At 38.2% G+C, this 20,967-nt stretch overlaps 1 long non-coding RNA gene across 1 annotated transcript in view; it reads left to right on the top strand.

The window, feature by feature from the left end:
* The first annotated feature begins 257 nt into the window (after positions 1–257).
* Positions 258–20,967, top strand: part of LOC138174246 (uncharacterized) — a 142,828-nt gene continuing 122,118 nt past the window's right edge. The window contains exon 1 of the long non-coding RNA XR_011171648.1: positions 258–361. This is a non-coding gene — a long non-coding RNA (uncharacterized lncRNA). The remainder of the gene's footprint in view (positions 362–20,967) is intronic.

Here is a 20,967-nt window from a genome sequence, read left to right as displayed (position 1 = left end):
CTGTTTCCTCATTTGTAAAATAGGGATAATAATAGCACTTAGACCAAAGGCAATAACATGTGTAAACCAGCCTGCAAACCTTTAAGAACTGTATAAATGCTAGCTATTATTATTTGACAAAATGAAACCCTATGCAATTATTAGTATAAGGTAGAATAAACATGTTAGGCTGAAAGGAGGAAGTAAAACATCTGGAAGATAAAGGCCAAACTCTGAGCTCGATTGGAAAGAATTTGCTTGACATGAACATAAAATCCAAATATAAAACTGGTGTCTAATCTCGTCTTTGTGGTTTCCATCTCGATTTCTTCCTGACCTGCCAGTTTTCCGTTCTCTTCTTGCAATGAAGAAATACCTCCAGGTTTGGGACAATCTCTTATTTATCTTGTTGCCAGCTAGTGTTGTGCATCTGCCCAAGTCTTCCCTACCCTGCAGCTCTCCCTAAACAGTGGGTAACATGCTTCTGGAGACTCAGGTAGGACTTTAATGCATGGGGTGATGAGATTAGACAGTTACAAGTAGTAGCAGATTTAATGTCTATTATCAGCCACCCAGGGTACTCTTTGGTATAATTTGGGCAATTTGTGAAGAGGAAGAGAGAAGAAACAGAGATCTTGCTACCTTCTTCCATTTGTGATTCTTATAGTTTGGTTAGTAATGACAGATTTTATATTTATCTCATCTTGGTGTTGAGCATGGTGCATCTAGGTTTCAAATAAACTCCCATTAGGTGGTTAGCTAAATTATTTTAGTGTCCAGGAATGAGGCAACCAGTATCATTGAATGAACATACATCAGAAATGGAGTTCACCCCTCTCACTTATTTTATAGAGGAAGAAATTGGGTTGCATAGAGGGTAGGTGACCCACCTAAAGTCACACAGCTCATTTAGCTCACTTCAAATTTTGGTTCAAGGACTACTTCGCACAGGAAGCTTTTCATCCAGTAACGCATTTATATTATAATACTCAGTATTAAACTGGGGTAGCTAGGTGGCACAGTGGATAAAGTATTAGTTATAGAATCAGGAAGACCTGAATTCAAATCTGGTCTCGGATACTAGCTGTGTGACCCTGAGCAAGGCATTTCATTTCACCCGTTTACCTCAGTTTTCTCATCTGCAAAATGGGGATGGTAACAATGGCACCTACCTACCAGGGTTGTGAGGATCAAATGAGAGAATTATAAAGCCCTTAGCACAGTGTCTGGAACATAGAAAGCATGACATAAATGTTAGTTATTATTACTATTTTAAATAAATGCATGCCGAATTGAGTTGAATTGAATTGTGGCCAAGTCAGGACTAGAATCCAGGTCTCTGGTGCTATTTTTATTACAACCTGGTAGGTAGATTATTCTCTCTCAGTGAGCACTGTTGGCTTAAAGTAACATGGACCATGAAATGTAAATATAATATAAATCTTCTAATTAGTTATAACATAGAAAATGTTTAATATAAATATTTATATTTCTATTAAATCCTCTAATTAAATATAAAATCCTCTAATTAGTTAAAAATGAAACCAAATAAACACAAGATTTAGGAATCATATTTGATTTAAAGTCAGTGAGGAGGAGGAGGAAGATAGGAAGGAGGTAGAGTAGGTGAGTCCACCAACATACATTAACTAACAATTATTTTTTCTTTGGGGTATCACCTTCTAAAAAATCAACCAGTATTATTTTTCTGTTCACTGGGGTGATTGTCCTGTTCATAGCACTTCTTATATGAAAAGATGTACCTGATGGCCCAGAGACCCATAAGATTCTCAACTCACAGAGCCTAGATCTGATAGGCTTCCCTAATTCATGGGCAATAAATTTCAATTATTTCTCAGGTTCTTTTAGTCTATGCCATTTTCAAGTCTATTGTCTGAAGCTGAGCCTATATAGACAAAGTAAGTTGGACAGCCAAAGGCCGTTCAATACCCCAGATCTGTCCTATTGAGATGAATCCCTGGCAAGAAGACAAAAGCTTGCCCTGAATTTGCACTCACTTATGTCCCTTGCAAAATGATCTTCTAGCTTTTTCTTGAGTATAATTCCTGTCCCTCCCAGTTACAGGGATCAAAGATCAGGCTGTCTGTGACTTGAATGTTTTGGCACAATTGATACCAAAGGTAGTTCTACTACAGAAATGCTTTGGAATTCAAAAGCACAGGCCCAGGGGCAGCATGTAAATAGTCCTGCACATGCTATGTCCATCAATAAGCAAATGGTAGAGGCCAGGCTGTTAGAGATGAGAGGCCCTGATAATGTATAGGCATAGGCTTGTGATCTTTCGGAAGCAGCCTTGTGTGTATCCATGCTACTTGTAAGGTCCAATGAGTTTGATCTATATCAACCAGCATCTAGGAATGGTCTGATGCTGGTGAGGTGAGTCTCACCCCTCTCCCATCCCTCTCAGATTATCATTACACTGAGGGAACTCTAATGTGATTCTACAGCTAGCATGTTTGAGTAGGACCTTGTGCCTCAAGAAATTCTACCCCTACTGTGCCTGCAGTTCCTCCCTAAATTAGCCCTTTGAGAGAATTTGTCTCTCCCTATGATCAGAGCCTCTGGTGTTGATGCAACGGAGAAGCATTTTATACAGTGTCCCACAGAGTGGCAGAAAGTCAGTGAGGTGCTAATCTGTGCCAATCTGTAGCTATAGAGAATACATAATGTGTTTGACCAGAATGTGCTAGTCAAATTGTGAGGGAATCAACTGAAGGGAATCAACTCTTATTTAGCTTGTCCTTGGGAGAAAAAGACAATATTCTTTATGTATTCCCCCCCCCCCCACACACACAACCCTTTATAAAATTCCTTATAGAACTTAATACTTTGTTCTGCATGCAGTGGGTGCTCAATAAAGACTTAGTTACCTTGATGGCTTACCATGCTGCTCCCATTCATTGGTTTGATTCAATCCTATATTTCAATTCATGTATAGTAGACTTGGGCACATGGTAGGTCTAAACTAACAAAGTAAAATAGAGGACTGTGAAATGCCAATAGAACTATCCTGGGTCCCACAATCATTCTTTTGATGGAAATATCCATCATGAGTGCATGACTCATTCCCCTCCCAGTCTCTGAGCAGCCCAGAAAGATGTCCTAAAGCTCCAGCACCTTACTTATGGGAGAGCCTGTCAAACCATCACACAGAGTTAATTTCCTCTTATTTTTTAACATACTTCTAATTTAGGTGATGTGAGAGATTTTAGAGCTGAAAGGAAATTTAAAAGCCTAAAAGTCCAGGCTCTTAATTTTGCATATGAGGAAATTAAGACATAGAGAAATTAAATGATATCTACAGCAATAAGTAGCTGCATTTATTTTGTTCAGTTGTTTTTCAGTTTTGTTCAATTTTTCATAAGCCCATGTTGGATTTTCTTGGCAAATACACTGGAGTGGTTTGCCATTTCCTTCTTCAGCCCATTTTACAGATGAGAAAATTGAGGTAAACTGGGTTAAGGAATTACTCAAGGTCACACAGCTAGTAAATGTCTGGGACCAGTTTTGAACTCAGGAAGATGAGTCTTCCTGAATCTAGGCCCAACTTTCTATCCACTCTACCACCTAGCTGCTTTATATAATACTTTAAGATTTGCAAAGCGTTTTAAAAATATTAGTTTATCATCACAACCATTATTAGTACTATTATTATTCCCATTTTACAGGCAAGGAAACTGAGGGTGAGAGAAATAAAATGACAGGTTCACTGAACTAATAAGTATCTCAGGTGAGATTTGAATCCAGATCTGACCCCAAGTCCAATGCCATTGTGCTATGCACTCCTTGCTGGTTTTTAAGTTCCATGTAAGTAGCAAATTCAAAAGTGGGAGAGAGATTGCTATAGGAAGACACACTAACAGTAGTTGAAGGTAGCAGTTGACATCACAGCAAGGGAAGAGACAGATTAAAATCACTCAGAAAGTCATGGAGTCTCAGCCATTTTACATGAGGGCAAATAACAATAAACATGCTTCAATGAACCCTGAAGACATGTCTGTATCATTTATAGCATAGTATAACGATTGATTTCATGATGATAACCCTGAGTCATCAAAAATAGGCTAAAAACTCTGCCTGACATGATAGATTTAAGAAACGAGCAAAGTATTGAATACATATTATAAATATTTCCATGCAAAATGGTTAAATTATTTAAAATGTTTCAGTAATAATAGTCTTACATTGCTAATCACAGCTTTGCTCACCGGAGTGGTGAGAGAGTTGGAGACTTTGCTATTTGAGAATCCTTTAAAAGAATTGAGTATGTTTAGCTTGGAGAAGAGAAACATTGTGGGAAACTCAAGAGCTGTCTTCATGCTTTTGAAAGGCTGTCGTATGAAAGAGGGATGACTTACTCTGACTGGCCCTAGAGGGCAGAAGAAGAAGCAAGCCTAGAAACTGCAAAGAGAGAGATTTAGCTGAATGTCAGAAAAAAAATCCTCCTTCTAATTGGAGGTCCATTAAAATGAAAAAATGGCTTGGTTTTTAACTAATTAGAGGATTTTATATTTCATGTTCTGTGTTATTTTAAACCAACTGCACTCACTGAGAGAGAACAATCTACCGATGAGGGTGTAATGAAAAGAACACTAGAGGACTGGATTCTACTCCTGACTTGGCTACAATTCAATTCGACTCAGTTCAGCATTTATTTATTTAAAATAGTAATATAATGCGAGTGGATTCCCCTTCACTGGAAGTCTTCAACTCATCACAGATGGGTGATGTGTTAGAGAGGATTTTTGATTTGGTATATGCTGGACTAGATGGCATGACGCAGTTAGGTGGTACAACGCCTAGAGCACTAGCCCTGGAGTCAGGAGAACCTGAGTTCAAATCTGGCCTCAGACACTTGACATACTTACTAGCTGTGTGACCTTGGGCAAATCACTTAACGCCAATTGCCTTGCCTTCCCCCCTCAAAAAAAAGCTCTTTGTAATCTGACCTCAATCTGTGTAGCACCAAAGCAATATTCATAGTGCCAGTGGTCACAATAAATATACTGGTATAGTGCTCGATTGCAAAATATAACAGACTCTGTTATATTTTATATAGAAGACAGAAGCAAAACATTTATTCAGACATCAGAAAATCAAATCCCAACACCAGGAAACTGAATCCATCATAGCAACATAGAAGTTAATGCACCACAACATAGCAGAGAGCCACACCATCCTTTAGCCTTCCCACAAACCAACACAAGCCTAGCTATCACAGCAAGTGACAAACAACCAGCTTTTACTCACAAGCCTGTCTGTCTCTTTTGGAAGTGTGCTCTCCTCCCTACCATCTAGCTGGCTCTGACTCCCTGCTTCCTGTGGGCTCTGCTCCACCCTTCAGCAAACTCCTTCCACCACAGGCTCCATGTGATTACATTCCGCCTATTAGGGGACAGAATTTATTTTCAAAGCAGGGAAGGTCTTCAAATTCCCTTAGGCTTATTAAGGGGCAGAGAAGATCTTCAAATTCCCAATACCATTACATTGTGTTTTTTTCAGTCTCATTATATACCTTTCCCCTTCCTATACTCTATAATTTAGCACAACTGGATTTTTTTTTTTTGTCTCTCACACATAAGATGTTTCATCTCTTACCTCCATGCATTCAGATTGGCTGTCCTTCATGCTTGTAATGCATATGTCCTCATCTTCACCTCACAAAATCCCTTATTTCCTTTAGGACTCAAATCAAGCAATCACCTTATACAGGAGACCTTTCCTGAGCTTCCCAAGTGCCCTTCTTTCCCTAGCTACCTTGGTTTTATTTTGTATTTATTCAGCATATACTTATACATGTGCATATCATATATAAAGTTCTTCATCTTTGTCTTTGTTCCCCTAGTGCCTGGCACATAGCAGGGGCTTAATAGTGCTTGCTAATTGGTTGGCTCTGATGTCCCTTCTGCCTCTGAAATTCTGTGATTCTGTGAAACCAGAAAGCAGTATACTAATGTGACTTGTTTCTGAACCTTGTGCCTACTTTCTTATCTCTCTAAATTCCTTATGGGCTTGTCTAGGGCTAACCATAGGAGACCACAGGTGCACGTTCCATGTCATTTCCCCCCCATATCATATCTATATTTTTCCCCCCCATATCATTACTATAATTTAGTGATAGAGACTGAATCTATGATTTTGTTAGCTTAGGGAACTTTCTCTATTAATGTTGGTCAGCACATTCTCAGCAACTTTTTAGTCTCAGGGAGTTGCTCAGAGAACTGAGATGTTGCTGAGTCACACAGCCTGTATGTTATATGAATTATGTGTAATATAGTGCTATGTATGATATAACATAACTGTCATTACTTCCAAAAATCCCTGGTGTACTTGCTCACTTCCCTGATGCAAATTATAACCCCTTACTGAGCAATAAACATCTCCATGGGATTTTCAACTTAAATATACATTTTAATACTGCAAAAATTTTAAGCACTACAACAGTGGAGATAGTTTGCTTTTAGGCATTCTGACTTGTTCCCCATTTAAATGTGGAAGGGGGCTAAAAATGGAGAGAAACATTGAGTTGTTTTCAAGGGTATCAATTTTTCAAGATTCATGATCTAATTAGTGTGGAAATTCCTTCCACACCTGAGTACATAGTTTTCATGAGTTGCTGTTGATGAAAACAAACTTCTCCTTCCTTCCTTCCTTCCTTCCTTCCTTCCTTCCTTCCTCCCTCCCTTCCTTCCTTCCTTCCTTCCTTCCTTTTTCTCTTTTTCTTTTATCTCTAGCTATATTTATGCATATAGATCACATATGATGGGTATGATAGATATATCTGTATATATGTACAACTGTCATATATATATGTATGTATATTTATATGTATACATATATAAAATGTCATTTATAGACATGCATAATTGATTGTTTTCACCAATAGCAACCTGTGAAGACTGTATACCAAGGTGTCAAAAGAGTGTCCACACTAATGAGATCATGGATCTTTGAAAGTATTGAAACTGTTGATAACTCAATGTCTCTCCAAACCTAGCTATATAGGGATATTAATATATCACTGTATCTAGAGCTATAGGTGTTTATCTATCGATAAATATAGATGATATCTATAGATATGCATATAGGTAGAAATACATATATACATACATTATGGGAAGGTATTTTTAATATTTAAATTATTTAAAATGAATAATTATTAAAATGAAAATAAATTTAATAAATTAAAATAATATTTTAAAATCAATTAATTAATAACTATGTATTGACTATTTGGACAGCATGCTGAATGCTTTGAACTTTTTATAAAAAAATCAGTTTTATTGATGACTAAAAAAATAACAGCTTCCAGAACATTTCCTTATAACCCTAATTCCTTTTGCACCTACACACAGACTCCCCCCTTGTCACAAAGAAAATCACTTAAGTAAAACCAATTAATGCATGGGCCATGTCTGCCAATGTATATGACATTTCTGTATTTCCTCATTTTTGACAAAAGAAGGGAAATGTATCTCATTACCTTTTCTCTGGAATCAAAATGATTTGCTATCTTTGAGTCTGGTCACTGATGAATGTTGTCTTCATGTGTGTCATTGTGAGGTGTTCTCCTAGTTTTGATTTCTTCTGTCTGTACTAGTTATTATAGAGCTTTCTCATGTTTCTATTATATTTGTCAAGTCTTTGGGATCAAAAATATACTCTTATATTAATACATTTCAATTTGTTCAGTCATTACCCAACTGGGTGACATAGACTTTCCTTTTTTTTTTTTCCTTCCTAGCACTTAGCCTTTAGTCTTATCAGTAACCATTTAAGATACTAGGGGTCTGCTTGCTGACCCTAGTGATAGAGGCCCATTGATTTAGAGTGAGAGACCTGGCACTAATTTAGTTTAACCCTCTCATTTTACAGATGAGAAGACTGAGTCTCAGAGGATTTAAGTGACTTGTCCAAGATCATACACAATTACACAAGGTCACAGTGAATCTGGGATTCCCAACCAAATCCTCTGACTTCAGTTCTGTTCAGTACATTTCACTTCCCCCTTTTCACTGGAGGACCCATCCCCTTTCTACTGTGCCATTGAAGCACCCTTGTCATTTCTTGGACTTTCTTTGACTTCATCTATATTCAGCTCTCTCCCCAAAGGTGAATGGTTGCCATTATAGTCATTCACTAAGAGATTAAAAATATCTTTTCCTCTTAGGGATAGTTTGGTATAACATTAGAATAAAATACTTGTCAGTCTTGTGAGGAACATCTGAAGATAAATGAGCTCAAATGCTCATCAGCACAGGGCATACTTCTGGGACTGTAAAGCTCACATGCTTGACACCTCAGGGACAGGGAACACATTGAACCAGTGGAGTCACTTTAAAATATTAAATTCCCAGAACTACTTAGAAGGTATCATGCACTTGTGACCAAAAAAAGATGTTAGACTTCGGTGAGCAGATGACAACCTAGTTAGTAACTAGTGCTTGTTCCATAACCATAAAAGAGCTGGAGAGAAATGGAATCAGATCCCCCAAGTCTGGCCAAAAGATCCTACGAGTTTCATTTTGCCACTGAGACATTTGGTTAATGGTTTTTCCCCTCACCCATGGATTTAAATATTATTGCCAACTGACAGCTTCTTCCCTTGTTAAGATATGGAGCAGTGAAGCAGGGAGAAGCCTTCTTGGAGCAGTTCAGGCCTCCGGTTCTTGCCCTTTATATATGAAGAAAGTAAGTTCTCTGAATAACTTGGAGGAAACAGCTTTGTTTTCTAAACTACTAATGAAGCAGTCAATCAGCAAATGTTTATTAAGCATCCACCACATGCCAAGCACTGTGCTAAATGCTGGGGATTTTAAAAAGAAGGCAAAACCAGTCCCTATACTCAAGGAGCTTACACTGGAATAGGGGAGATAATGTGTGAAAAATAAAATAAAAAATGCTATGTACAAGATTCAGACAAAGTAGTTGGAAGGTGACCCCAGAAGGGAAAGCTCTGGCAGTTGGGGGAAACCTAACTGATTTAATCATGCACATAGACTTAACAAAGTCAGAGAGCCAGAATGTGAACTCTGATTTCAAATTCAGATGATTACACCTTACATCCCCAGAAGAGAAATCTTCAACATTTTCACTGGCCAATAAATAGGCTTGCTTGTATCTCTTCTCTCCTGCTTTGCTAATCAGTCCTAGGACAGGTCCTCTTTACCACTCACTGGGACTACCATAGTAGTCTCTTAACAGCTCTTTCTGCTTCTTCTCCCTTACTCCTCCAGTCCATATCCATTTTGAAACAACCCATCTTATGGTCCTTTACTCCCATGTTCCAATGTCTTTAGCCACTACCTGTTGTCAGGAAGCATGTGGCAAAGTAGAAATCGTGTAAGAGTTCAAATCAGAGGTTCTGGATTCTAACCTTATCTCTCTGCTTGCCACTTGTGTGGCCACTAATCTCTCTGTGCCTCTGTTTCCTCATCTGTGAAATGAGGGGGTGAAACTGGATGCATTGTAAGATCTTTTCTTGACTTAAATGTGTGATCCAATGAGTAAAGTTCAAATGATTTTGCTTCACCTTTGAGCCCTTCACATTCCGAGAACATTCTGCTTTTTCTGTCTTATCTTCCATGACATATTCCTCTGAATATGCTCTTGTGCTTCAGCCAAACTATATTACTCTCTGAATCCCTGCTCTGCAAATGTGACCTGTACTTTGAATCTTGGTAGCTCTGTTTAACCCCATTCCAAATGTTTGGCGCATACTCTCCCCTTACCCCCACCCCTACCCATCTTTACTTGCTGAATTCCAACCTTTAAAGCCCAACTCAGAAGCCTTTCCTCAGAGAATTTGTCTAGAGTTTGTTTTTTTTATCTCTCTGATGCATTTATTACCTAATATTGAATATTATAACCATACTTCTTTCTTTTGTAGCACATGTAAGCTCTGAAGGTACTTTTCTAACCTATCAGTGTTGGCAGGACGGTCCCTGGAGCACAGTGGTTAACCCTGAGGAGTTGGGAGGTATCTTACTAATGACATATAGTACTCATGGGCTCCCACTGGTGTGTTTCCTACCATGATTGCCAGGTGACATCAGTTAGTCAACCGAACTTAGATACATTTTTGGAAGGGTATTGAAGGGCAGTGAAGTTGTAGTAAGGAGAGTTTGTATAAAATATCTCCTTGATCCCTCCTCCCTCAAAAATAAGTCTATGACACATGACACACTTCCCCACAAATACATATGGGGAAAGTGGGATCAAGCTTAAAGATCCTGTGTGTCAAAGGGGAAGCTTATCACTGCTGGAAGTACTTTTGCTGCAGTACTCAGGGTTCTCCCCTTAAGTTAAATGATGATGTTTTCTGTTGAGCTCTTTTTGTAGCTGTGACTCTGTATGCAGTCTGTGTTTGGTTTTTGATTCAGACCCTGCCATCAACCAATTTGAGGATGCCTCTAGGATGGCAATGGGAAGATGGGAAGTCCTCTGAACCTCCAGAGTTCACTATTTCCTCTTCTGATTAAGAGGTTTGGGAAGGGGTGGCTAGATGATGCAGTGAATAGAGTGCCAGCCCTGGAGTCAGGAGGACCTGAGTTCAAATCCTGCCTCAGACACTTAACACAAAAACTAGCTGTGTGACCTTGGGAAAGTCATTTAACCCCAATTGCCCTCACCCCCCCCAAATAGAGTTTTGGGAAGAGACTGAGCATGAGACTGAGGGAGGCTGAGATCTCTGCTTCCCCACCACAATAGATTCCTTATTAGGGGTTTAGCTCAAACTCTCTCCTCTCTGCTTGTTCAGATCTCTTGGTTCTGAACTGGACAAGCATATTATAGGCAATCCATGAGACTTGACTTGTATTTCCTTACCTATTAACTTCATTCCAGTTCATCAAAGGACTCTTCATACTTTATTTAAAACCACAGTATTTCATTGCAAATAGAAGTATTTACACCTTGCTCTAACCACTGCCTGATTGATTCAATCTAGACAAGTTCTCACTTGATAAACATATTAGTGCTAAGTAGGTGGGGTTGAAATCTACCCTTATCCTACTGCCAGAACATGAACTCTAGAACAGTGTCTTATCTGTGATTTGCATCTCTCCCAGGTGCTTCTTAGACTAAGGACTTAATAGGTGTTTATTGAACAAAGGAATGAATGAATGAATGAATGAATGAATGAATGCTAAAAGTGGTGAATAGCACAAAATGCCAGTAGCTCTCCATCCCCTGGCAGACATTGCATCTGTAACATAGCTGCTGAACTGGAAAATGATTGTTGTTATACTATTATACTCTCCACGATGTTCTAGGCTATACTCACTTTGACCCAGTTAATCGACACTATTTATAGGCTGATATCTTTGTGTTGTACCCTGATGGAAGTGGGAAGGGTGGGGGAATGAGGGAGTAACAGGGATGAGGGTGCAATGGATACCCTAAAGAGATAGAAATGATAGTCCTGGCCCTCGAGGTGCTATTAAGGAACAGACCTGTCACATAAAATAAAAGGTAACAGTTTCTTTTAGGAATCCTTATTTCTTTCTCACCCTCTATGCATGGTTGTACCTTAGGATTTTGTCTTAACCCTAACCTTAACTCTTTATTTTAACACATTCCTGTACTTGGTGATCTCATCAATTCCTATGAATTTAACTATTATTACTATTCAAAAGACTGCTGGATCTATATACCAGACCTTACCCTCTCTTGACCTTCAGTCTCACATTTCTGACTAATTCCTCCTCACTTGGATGTCCCATAGGCACCCTCAAACTCCAGAAACAGATTATGTCCAAGACAGAATTATTTGATGGTTTCTCCTAAATTGAACCTTCTTCTTAACTTCCCTTTTCTCTCTTAAATGATAAGGTTGAGTTGTCCATTTCTCCAAAGGTTAATCATAATTTCAACTTTAGCCACCAGTTATTCATCATTTGTGAGAATCAGGTTAAAAATAGCAATTCTTTTCATTAATTCTTCCACATTTCAAATAATGAAATTGTCATTATGGCAAGTCAAGAAATCATTAGCTATTCCAAGCCTAAGAAATGTTTGGAAAATTAAAGTTTCCCATCACCATTATATCCATGCCAACACTTAACACACTGTCTGGCACATAGTAGGAGTATAATGAATGTTTATTGATTGATTCATTGTTTCCTGAAATCTTGATCCTTCAGAGATATCATTGCCCCTATTTCTTCCTATTGATTTTCACTCAAATGCTTTCCTCTATGCTTTCCCTGTTCCCTGATTTTTAGTCTTCTTCTTATACAATGCTACTTGTCCCCTTCTTTTTCCCCTTTTGGATAAGTTATAGCCTTCTGAAGTCACATCCTAAACTTTGCTTATACCAAATCTCAGTGATAACTACTACACTCAAACACTGTTCCGGATTCTCATTATTTCCTGAAAAGAACTTCATTTTGGCATGGTGAGATTTTCTTATGAGATATGAAATCCCCTTGACAAGGTTAACTCCTTGGTAAAGTATGAATCTTTTGTTTTCTCCTAAGTCACATCATTGATCCCACATCTAGGATGACTGATCAATTTGCACCTAGTTCAGTCATCCGGATTATACCTTTAGACTTGGCCTTTAAAATAAGGAGACCAGAGAGATTGAGAAAACCAGAATCAGGTCAGACAGGGAAGCCTCTTCTGGAATGAGTCCCATTGTGGAATCATCCATTCCAGGAAACCCTGTGTGGCTTGAACTTGATGGCCTTTTAGGTTCCTTCTATCTCTGAGAATGTATGATTGTGTAATTATATCAGGGAATCATGTGACTTTAGAGATGTTATTCCTGACTATGTTGATGAATTCCTGCAAACCTCCTGCACCAAAAGAAGAGTTCCTGGTCCAATCCTCATGTACCCAAGGATCCAGGACAGAGAGGGAGCAAATGATGCCTAGTAAGGCACAGAGAAGCCATGAAAAGAAAGGATAAACCTAGACCTTGCCTTTGGTACTGAGTTATGTGAACTCTCTAGGTTCAAGACAGAGTCCACTCTAGTAATTCTGAGTTCTTTTTCAAACTGGAGAGGGAGGTGAAATACTGAAATCTAGAGAACTTTCTATATGGAGCTCACTGGAGATGGAAGGAGAGCTGTTTTGACTGTTCATGGACTTGCATATGAGTCCTTTTGTGTTAAAAAAAAAAACAGATTAGAAACTCTCCTATATTTTATGTCTTGTTTCCCTTAGTACTTGCATGGTTGCTGAGGAGACCTAGACATGAAGCAAATTCTAATTTTTTTTTACAGGGGAACCATGGGTGAAGGGGTACAAGCAGAAGATCAAGAGAGAAAGGTTCATAATTGAATCTAATCTGTGTAAACGTTGAGCTCTAGTTCTGGGCTTTACCTTTTGTCAGTCACATTTGTGAGGTCAGGTTTGTCTCAGCCTTAGGATCTCTCAATTAGATGCTTCTGAATGTAATTAGGTTTAATTTTTTGGAGGCTCTTTTCCTCATACTAACAGATACTTTCAATCATACAACACTCTGCACATGTGAAAGTTATCTAAAGGAAATCAACTTTAGCTCAGTGTATGTAAAGGGAAAAGACATAAGAAAATATGATGGAAATGTCAATTTGTAATGTTGAGATCTTCCTGCATCCAGGGCAATGTGTTCTCCTCTTTACCCTGTAATAAAATGAAGAAAAACTGACAATTTTATTTCAATGTTTCAATGGTTCCTGGATCTCAATGATGTATTTATTCTAGCAGTGTAGATGGCAATCCATCCACGTGTTCTCATGCTGTATGATAATTTTTGACTCTTGACCCTACCTATAGAAGCCCCACCCAACATACTAGAGGCCTTTGTCCAAATATCTTAACATTCTGTGGACCTGCCTGTCTGTTATCACTTGCTCTTGCTCAAGGCCTGTCCTTTTCCAGGCATCTTTACTTCCCCAAGTAGATGTCTGACTAATGATAACAATGAGCATTTATAAAACTAGGTCCTGATTAATACAAATAATGAATGCCGGGAAGTGGTGGCATGTATTCAAATTTGCACTATTTGAAGTTATGATCCTATAAAATGTGATAATTAGCTCCAGCATAATGGAAATATGAAGTGTAAATTCATAGGACATGACGATTCCAGGGGATTCATTATTCACATTGAGATTTAGTGGTATAGTACTTTAAGGTTTCCTAAGTACTTTATATCATTTATCTCAATTCATCCTCCCAACAACCCAGTGAGGTAGTTGCTACCATCATCCCCATTTTCAGATGAGGAAACTGAGGCTGACAGCAGTTAAGTAGTGACTTGCCTGAGAATGGCACACATTGTCATGCCCGAGGCAGGATTCAAACTCAGGTCTTCCTCACTGGGAGTCCCAAACTCTCACCATTGCGCCACCTGGCTGCCTCCCTTGAACATTATTGAATGTATCTTTTTCTTTGGGTCTTAGGAACAAGTCCCTTCCATAATGGGTAGTGGTGTCCTGTGACATCCTAATTATAAGAATAAGTATTTTTCCCCAGGGTAGGGAGAAGGAGGTTCACAGGAAAGGCAGATTACTTTATGAGGGAGGTATCCCATAAGAGTCTCTGCTTATTATATACAACAGGCTGTGTAAATATGGAGAGTCCCAGACTGAAATCATCAGGGAGCTTGTGTACAGATAACCCAGGTCACACATCCCTAGAGGCAAAGAGGATTAGCAAAAAGGCATCCCATTGTGGCCCTACAAAATAGGGTACAATTTCTTTCTTCCTTTCCTGTGGGCTTAGGACCAATGCTATTTTGCCATAGTTCTATTACTACATTTCTTTGTAAAAAGAAAAAATAAAACCCACAAGACTGGTAAATATGTAATTTTTGCAGCCTTTTCAGGAAATAAATTTTTGTGCCTTAGTGGCTCTGTTGCATTTAAATTTCCGCAAACAGTTGCAGTTATTAATGAGAGTAATATAAGTACAGTTTATTAAGTGGGCTCATGTATTATGCATGGTGTCTTACCTAGACTTTTATAACAAAGGTTATATTTATTTATTCATTCATTTACGTATCCATTTATTTATTTATTTAGTGGGAAGGAGCTTGCTAGAAATTTAGAGTTTGGAGAAGGAGAAAAGTTCTGGAGATGAACACACATGAATGCACTCGTATCTGATTAGCAAAATGGTTTTCGAACAAGCAACTAATAAGGAATGTCTTTAATTACTTTGCCATACACCATAACTGAAACTTTCTGCAGTCTAACAGATAGCATAAGAGTCTGTCATCAAAACAAATAGGGTTCCATTCAGTGCACTCTGGTCTTTAGTTAGCGAGGAGAAAAGGACTGTCTAGGCAGCATTTTAATAGCATAATGTTTGACAGACATTTCAGCATGTTAGGACACATCTCTGCTTACAGGAAAGAGCTTGGTGATATCTTTAACCTTCAAAGCTAATCAGAAATGTGAAAACTGAATAAAATGTGTTTGGATAGTTCCCCACTTTGAAGTATCACTAACCCCAGTATGTAGTGCTGAGATCGATTGTTTATTGTTTTGAATTCTTGATGTGTTTTCACTGTGCTAGCTAACTGTGATTACCATCTAATTAGTCTAAATTTCACTTGAGCTTAATAAGAACTTTCATCACTGGAGTTTTCTTGGCCTCTCAAAACAAGATTATTAAAGATTTCTCTATTATTTTTAATTTGTTGAATGCTTTAAAATAATTTATTAGTCATAATATTATTCCTGAGTTAAGTGGGTGGTAACTACTGCAATTTTATTTCCAAGGTTCAGGGACTGAGGTTGGTTAAATTACCTCTCACAAAGGCTCACGATTATCTAACAAAAATTAAGACCCAGACTCCCAGGGACAATGACTCTTAAAGGTTTGAAATGGACAAGGCCTCCATGCTTGGTCAAAAAGAATCTGCCAACTCCTTTCCTTGTCACAAGAGAATTAATCTGATCTTAGTTTGATTTGAATTACCCTTGGTTTCTGGTCTTCATTTCTTCCTCACACCATGTGACTTGGTCATGTGTGCTCAGTTCCACATTTCTGGCTTTCGTTGTTGAAGTTTAGTACTTAAATAAACTCATTGGCTGTCTCTTTGTATTCAGCATTCCAAGTCTCCTTCCACTTTTTTCCATTACATGAAGATAGATTCTCCTCTTCAGGACCCCACTTCCAAAATGGCAGTTTATGATGCTCTTTTTGTTTTGACATCTTCATCAACCAGTAGCCTTAATAAACAATGGTGGCCACCATGACCCTGATGCCCTTTGCTATTCTCTGTAATGGAAAGAGGTCCAGTTAATCCATTTATTCTCTAATAACCAATATCTGAGTGTTGGATGTTAATAGAGTAAGGATTGGTTTTTGGAGGTCTATGTGTTAATTTCAATAACTCAGATCATATTGACCTTGGTTAGAGAGTGTAAGTATAATTAGCATTCAATAAATCCTAGTTCTTCAGCAGCTAGAGACCAAAGAGGCTCTAAATGCTAAACTGGAAATCAGAGTTTGGTAGCAGTTTCTGATACTTCAATTTGACCTATTCATAGTATAATAAAAAGTGCTAAGAACCATACTATGCTATATTTTTGTACAAGCTTTAGTCTTGGATGCACCAATTTGTAGAAGATAGACTATTCAAATTATTAACAGTTAATTAATAACAATTATAGCTAATATTTATGTAGTACTTATTCTGTGCCAAGCATTGTGCTAAGTGCTTTACAATTATCATCTCACTCGATCCCCACAACAACAGATGAGGAAACAGGCAAACAGAGGTTAAGTGACTTGTCCTGGGTCACATGGCTAACAGGTGTCCAAGGCTGGATTTGAGTTGAGTTTCTCCTGAGACTCAGATCCATCACTCTACCCATTGCTCCATTTACTCACATGGTGGATGGAAATGGCTGTGTTAAATAAACCATTTCATTCAAGAGAGAGGATCTACTTCTTTTCTTGCAATATGAAAAATACTCAAGTGTTTGTGTTTATATCACTGAGGTGGGATTTCCACCTCTCTTTCCAATGACACAGATCTCAACTCATCCATGTCTGCCCATTCTACATGACTTTTGCCCATGATTTCCCATGAGCTTATACAAAGGGTCCATCCAATATCCTTGAGGCTTTTCATATTTTTGCTTCACATGATGAGGATACCAATGGAGCACATTGGTTAAATATTGGTTATTCCTTGCTTTGTCTGTGTGACCAATCAGTCAACGAGCATTTATTAAGCACCTAAAATATACCAGGTACCATCTTCTTGCATATTTCTGTAATAGCATCCTTTATACTGATTCCTACAATGGCAAAATGTGTGATATACTAGAATTTTAGGAATTCCTAAAAAGCCCTTTTGCCCCCAAAATGTACTTCTCCCATTTATTTACTTATGTGTGAGATTCCAAATGTAAAGATTAATTTCCTTGGACTCATCGTTCCTCCCTGAAAAAATACAGATAACTCCTTAGGGAGGTAACTCATGATAGAATATCAGTCATTAACACCTCATTGGATTTAAAGTTTGTCAGGTTCTTCTTTGGGAGTAGGTTTTGATAAAGAGGAAAAAGTAGAGAATATGAAAGCATGAAGTGTCTGAAGGAGGGGGCAAGATTTGACTAAAAGGAGAGAGACAATGTAGTCTGAGTATTGTTACTGCAAGTCTTGTCTAGGGTTAGTAGAGGCAAAACTGGCCAAGGACTATGTCCAAGGGCCCACTACTGAAAGCACCAAAGTGTTAGCAGGGCTTGGTCTGAGAAGAGGCAGGAAGTAGTATTTCAGCGAGGAATCAAAAACAAGAGGGGAAGCATGAAAGGCAAAAAGGTTGGTTACCTCCTCCCACAAGGAAGCAGGCAAATGTGAGGTGTGTCTAAGGTCTGCAAGCACTAATTTTTTTTTCAGTGATATGGGGACATTAGAATCCAAAGGACAAAGGAAAAAGACAGAGAAATATAAAGAAAGACAGACAAAGAAATATACAGAAAAAAAGAGAGACACAGAGATAGAGGTAGACACAGAGACAGAAAAATGGAGAAAAGAAAGACAGAGAAAAAGAAGAGACAGAGACATACAGAGGGAGAAGGAGATAGACATAAAGAGAGACAGAGTGGGAGGGAAGGAGGGAGGGAAAGAGAGAGAGAGAGATGGACATATACATATAGTGGGACGCGAAATGAAAGTCAACAAATATTTGATGGAGGTCTGCTGTCTTCTTTTGAAGTTTTTTTCCCATTATTAAAAGTGTCAGAGAATACATTGAAAAGAGGAAGCTGCTATTAACCATTTCTGGTCAATAGTGAATATTTAGAGTACTGAGCCAGATATTCACTTATCCATGGTAAAAAAGAAAATATTAATACAGTTGTCAAAATATGCAGTTTGCATAGCTATTTTGGACATATTGTGATCTGAATTATAAGGGCTCTATCTTTTTCCTGCTCTTCTCCCCAAGTGTACTGAAACTAAGGGAGTCTAACAGAATTGATGATTATAAAATTAGTAGCTCCTAGAAAGGAGAAACTAATGATGAAGTCATCTGCAAGCATCTTCTTCCTTCAGTTATTCTTGTCCCACCAGACATTTATTAAGTACTTATTGTATACTTGGCTGCAGGGGAAAAAGAGAAAAACTGAAAATATTTTTGCCCTTATGGCTGAGAATCTACTGGGGGCAGGGGTTTAATATATGCATAGGAAAGTAAATAAAAAACCAATACAAAGTGATTTCAGGGAAGAAAGGTATATAACAACTGGGCCACCAAGGAAGGCTACATATCAGCGATGGAGTGTGAACTGAGCATTGAAAAAAGCTGGAGATTCTAAGAGGGAATTCTTCCTTCCTTTGGAATTTCATTTCTTTAATGTGGAGTCTTTCTTCAGCCAGAATTTCTTTAACCAAGTCTTTATTGTAGTGGTAGTGATGGAGTAGTCAGTAATGATTTAATTTCTGTCCTTCCTTCTCTCCTCACTTCTGCATTTTTTCTTTTTCTTTGTCTGTATGCCCCAAAGGTGGGGGTAGCAGTGAGAAATCAGAGGGCAACACCTCCCCCCAAAACCACAGGCGTGGGCTTTCATTCAGAAATTCAGAAAAACGGAAATGAATTCTTTAAACCTAGGTGACCTCTCACAGTGTTTAGTTATCTACAGCAGCTGACTCTTAGAAATTGGCCTGCAATTTTATGTGAATATAATATGGGGAAATATCTGTCAGAAAGCTATAAAGTAGAATTTTATATATAGTGCATTTGTATTATATATGGTATATGTTATATACGTGCATATGTACATATTTGTGTGTATGTGTTTATATATATATATATGTATAATATAAAACCATGACCTTTTAAAAAATAATACTCCAGAAGGTATAATCACAAATAAACCAACTTCCTCCCTTAACAAGTGGGAGGAGTAATACTCTTCCCCTCTACCATCTCATTCTCTAGTGAGAAAAAGGGAATTATGGTCATAGCTTTGTTCAGTTCCCATAGAGCACAGTCCTCGATTCAAATCCAAAGCCCCCCTGAGGATAAAATCCTAGGGACTCTGCCTTTTCAGGACTTCCATACTGGGCTAGTTTTCTGAACCACCCAGCCTAGCTCCAAGGTTACTATGGCCCCAATTCCTGATCTCATGGGAATGACCTCTGGCCCCTGAAACTGAGGAGGATAGTACAACAGAATAGAAACAAACACTTTAACCATCTTGAGGAGAGAAGATATATAAATTCAAGAGGCTGTTAGTTTATCTTGGAATAGTCTTTTTCCTAAGGAGTCTTTCTGCTCTGACATTCCATGATTCCTTGAGGTGGTAGTAGTAGTAGTAGTAGTAGTAGTAGTAGTAGTAGTAGTAGTAGCTAGCATTTTTGTAGTGTTTGCAAGTCTTTCAAGGCATATTGAAAGCATTAACTGATTTGTACCTCATAACAACCATGGGAGGTAGGCACTATTAATATCCCTGTTTTATAGGTGAGGAAACTGAGATAGGCAGAGGCTAAGTGACTTGCATGGGGTCACCCAGTTAGCAAATTTCTCAGGCCAGATTTGAACTCAGGACTTCTTGACTCCAAATTTAATGCTTTACCCAAAGTAATACTTAAATTACTCTAGGTCATTTTGGTAGTACAGTTACTAACTTCTCTGACTACAGTCTAACAATAATAATCCAATATTATTTTTTAATCACAATTTGACCACAATCCTTCACCTTTCTAGGTCTTAGAATCATATAATTTGAGTTGGAAGGGGACTTAAAAGTCATTTAGTCTGAAGCCCTTATTTTACAGGTAAGGAAACTGAGGCTCAGAGAGGGGAAGTGATCCAGATAGTGACACAAATGTGTTGGAACACCTAAATCACCCTGAATATTTTGTCCATGCCAAACAATGAATGGGACCTTTATAAATGAGACAGTTATAAATATCAGAAGGTTCTTTTCTGACTAAAATTAAATAAACAGGGATTAGACAAATAGGAAAAAATTGCTCCCACCCATGACTTGGGGAAAACAACTGAAAATCTTGATTTTGATTGTTATAAATTATACTCTGGTGAAAATTGGCGTACATGGTGAAATTTAATGGATCTTATGAGAGATTGGTCTCATTTACTCCCTTTCCTATCCTTCTCCTTAATGTCTTCTCCATAACTTCAATTGTCTTTCCAGTCATGGCTTTTTCTCTAATAACTCTATTTCTTGTTCCTTATGTTTTAGTTTTTTAAAGATACAGTGTAGGGCCAAAATCAAAAGCAAATTCATTAGGGGTGGGAAAGGCACCCTTTCTTGGAGTACTTTGCCAAGAGATGAGCATTATCTATGGGAGAGGAAGACATGGTGCTGATTTTTCTCACAAGAATAGGTCTATTTTGGAATAGTCAATATTTTACTACTGTCTGCATCATGGGATCCAACACAATTTTGACTTACTGACTCATAGTCCCGAGAGTCTTATTCCCTGGGATTTTTTTAAGGAAAGATGAGAGAGAGAGAGAGAGAGAGAGAGAGAGAGAGAGAGAGAGAGAGA

This window comes from Petaurus breviceps, unplaced genomic scaffold (assembly GCF_028583685.1).
Source record: "Petaurus breviceps papuanus isolate PSGF00001 unplaced genomic scaffold, PetGlider_PUasm1.0 688, whole genome shotgun sequence".
NCBI classification, from domain to species: Eukaryota; Metazoa; Chordata; class Mammalia; order Diprotodontia; family Petauridae; genus Petaurus; species Petaurus breviceps.
The sequence above is the reverse complement of the archived record's forward strand: the minus strand, read 5'-3'. Positions and strand labels throughout refer to the sequence as shown.